At 40.4% G+C, this 3,553-nt stretch overlaps 1 non-coding gene across 1 annotated transcript; it reads left to right on the top strand.

Annotated features, from left to right (window-relative positions):
* Nucleotides 1–2,320: 2,320 nt before the first annotated feature.
* Nucleotides 2,321–2,393, top strand: TRNAG-UCC (transfer RNA glycine (anticodon UCC)). The gene has a single exon. It is a non-coding gene; the product is annotated as a tRNA-Gly (tRNA).
* Nucleotides 2,394–3,553: the final 1,160 nt, after the last annotated feature.

Below are 3,553 nucleotides of genomic sequence, written 5' to 3'. Positions count from 1 at the left end.
AAGTTTTGGACTGAGGATAAAGAGAAGGAAAGCTAATTAAGCAGGACAAAACTTCAGGGCAGACTCCTAACTCAGCAGGATCTGTCATTGCAGATGCCACATGATCTGTTGGTCATTCAAATGAATGGCTTATTCTGTAAGTGTGACCCAGGATTTGAATGAAGGTGCCCAGTTTCTGTGAAATGGGGTGTGAGGAACCCAAGTTGATGAGTCAGAGTAAGCATGACATTTCTCTCATGGTATGGACCTTTTTCTTAAGTCAACAGTTGTGACTCCTATTTAAACAGATGAGCCTCACCTGTTTTTCTCCTCTTCCTCCTCTAACTCTATAAAAATGACAGCAGAGGACATTTTTTATTGTAAGACCACAAGGATGAAAATAGCAGTGCAGGAGCCCAGGTAGATTACCAAGTAGATAGAGAGGTGGTAAGTGACCAGTAGAACTAAAGAAATCTCAGCGGAAGAAAGAGAGAAGTAAGCCAGTCCCCATCCCACGGAACTGTGGAAAAGCCCAGGAAATGAAGATACCAAGTACACAGGAAGTAAGAGCAGGTCTCAAGGCTGAAAGAGAAGGACTGTTTAAAAGTGTACACAAGATAACTGAATCTTCGTTTTTTCCCCATCCTTGCCTCCTAGACCTGAGGTGGGAAGTTTGTTCTCTAAAGAAACTGAACCAAAGAGAGTCTCAACTGAGGGAACTAAGTTGGGAAGGAACCAAGAGCGAAATGGAGAAATGGGGTTGAAAAATATGGAACCAATCAGAAGACTATTTACAAAGTGGTGGAATTCTTGTACACTTCTCCTACTCATTCTCAAAACCCTGGAAGGCAGTTAAACTTTGCTCTTGAGATTCTGAAGAAAGAGCCCCAGAATTAAGACCTCCAGAGATGGATGTTTTGAGATTCCCAATTAAAGAGGCTGCCCTAGTATCCTCTGACTCTACAGCGAAACCGCCCATCATAGAGTCCCTCCCCACACAGATGACCTCCACTCAACTCTTCATTTCATCAGTCAGATATGAAGAGAAAGCTGAGTATTGCCTGGGGTTTGAGAAACAGTCTCAACATCAAAGACAAATACCAAAACAAACAAACTAGATATAAAGAAACCCTGAGTTCTAGAGATACTATTAGAAACAGAAAAAGGTATTTAAACACACACACACACACACACACACACACGCACGCACACACAAATACTTCAACAGGAGAAGAAGAACATTCCTGAGAAAGATAAGATTTTTAACTCATGACACAAGCACAAGACACTTTGTAAACAATCAGAGAATAGAAGCGCTCTCAGAAAATGTTTTTGTGGAAACACACATAACACAGAATTTACCATCTTAACCATTTCTAAGTGTACTGTTCAGTGGCATCAAGTCAGATTGTTGGACAACTACTACCACCACCCATCTATGTCTAGAACTCTTTTTGTTTAGCAAAACTGAAGTATCTGCAGCATTATTTACTGTTCCCATTAAACAATAATTCTCCATTCTGTCCCCGGTCCTCAGCAACTACCATTCTACTTTCTGTCTCTATAAATTTGACTACTCTGGTTCTCTCCTAGAAGTGGAATCATATAGCATTTGCCTTTTGGCAACTGGTTACTTTCACTTGGTATCATGTTCTCAAGGCTCAGCCATGTTGTGGCATGGGTCAGAATTTCCTTCCTTTTTAAGGCTGAGTAATATTCCACTGTATGCCTATACTGCTACTGCTGCTAAGTCGCTTCAGTCGTGTCTGACTCTGTGTGACCCCATAGACAGCAGCCCACCAGGCTCCACCGTCCCTGGGATTCTCCAGGCAAGAACACTGGAGTGGGTTTCCATTTCCTTCTCCAATGCATGAAAGTGAAAAGTGAAAGTGAAGTCGCTCAGTCCTGTCCGACTCTTAGCGACCCCAGGGACTGCAGCCTACCAGGCTCCTCCATCCATGGGATTTTCCAGGCAAGAGTACTGGAGTGGGGTGCCACTGCCTTCTCCAATGCCTATACTACCACTTGCTTATTCATGTATCCATCAGTGAACCCTTGGGTTGCTTTCAGCAATTGGTTATTGTGAATAAGGCTGCTGTGAACATGGACACACAAATACTTAACAAGACCTTGCTTCAGTTATTTTGAGTGTATACTAGAAGTTAAATTTCTGGAACATAGGGTAATTGTTTTTCTGAGTAACTTCCATTCTGTTTTCTTGGAAATTTTTTAATGTAATAGAAAGTTTTTAAAATACTCTCAAAATAAAGGTGGAAAACAACATCAAGAAACTCTCTCAGAGAGTAGTACAAGAAGACTACAAATATAAAATATTGGGACTTCCCTGGTGGTTCAGTGGCTAAGACTCTGTTCTTCCAATGCAGGGGGCCCAGGTTGGATCCCTGGTCAGGGAACTAGATCCCACAGGGCACAACTAAGACCAGGCACAGCCAAATAAATAAACAAACAAACATTTTTATTTAAAAAAAGAGAAAACATAGAGGATCAATCAAGGAGGTCTAAAATCCTACCAAGAACAGTTCCAGAAAGAAGGAATAGAGAAAATAAAGAGGAAAAATATTATTTTAAAAAGTGCATTTTACTAAGTGACAGAAACCAATCTGAAAAGGCTGCATAGTATACAATTCCAAATATATGACATTCTGGAAAAGGCAAAACTATGAAGACAGTAAAATGTTCAGTGGTTGCCATAGGTTGGGAAAGAGAGGGATTAATAGGTGAAACACAAAGAACTTTCAGGGCAGTGAAAATACTCTTTATGAGACCATCGTGGTGGATACATGTCATTATACATTTGTCCGACACACAGAATTTCAACACCAAGAGTGAGCTTTAAAGTCAGCTTTAAACTTCAGAAGACAATGATGTAGGTTCATCACCTGTAATAAATGTACCATTCTGGGGAATGTCAATAATGGAGGAGGTTGTACATGTGGGGGGCTGGGTGTACACAGGAAATCTCTATACATTTGCCTCAATTTTGCTGTGAACCTTAAACAGCTCTTTTAAGAAAAAATAAAATAAAGACTTAATAATAAATACAAACACAGTGCAGGATATTTTCCTCAAATCTTAAGGAAATTGGTTCCCAAAGTGAAAAGCCTCATTGAGTTCTTAATACATGCCCTCATGAAATTTCAGACTCCAGAGAGAGAGAAAAATATTAAAGTTTTTAGAGACTGAAGTGGGGGATCAGATAACATACTAAGGGGTAAACTTAGGATGGCACCTTACTTCTCAATATCATCTCTGGAAGCTAGAAAACAGATAATGTTAACTTTAAAATTATATATAAAAATGTACTTCAACCTAGCAATCTGTACCCAACTAAAATATCAGTTCCATCTCTATTGTCTCTACCATCATAGCCACAGGTCTAACTTTTAGATTTTTCAGGAGTAACTCAGACACCACCAACTAAGTCCCCTTGAGCTCTTAGAGATTCAGATCGGTTCTGAGGGGACCCGCTGAAACCCCTTTCCCTAGGCTGAAGTGTCTCACACCCCCTCCTGGGTATGTTAGTGTCTGGATGGGAGAGTTTTGGTGTTACGAT

This window comes from Bos javanicus, chromosome 1, assembly GCF_032452875.1.
Source record: "Bos javanicus breed banteng chromosome 1, ARS-OSU_banteng_1.0, whole genome shotgun sequence".
NCBI lineage: Eukaryota > Metazoa > Chordata > Mammalia > Artiodactyla > Bovidae > Bos > Bos javanicus.
This window is presented reverse-complemented; position numbering and strand designations above follow the sequence as displayed.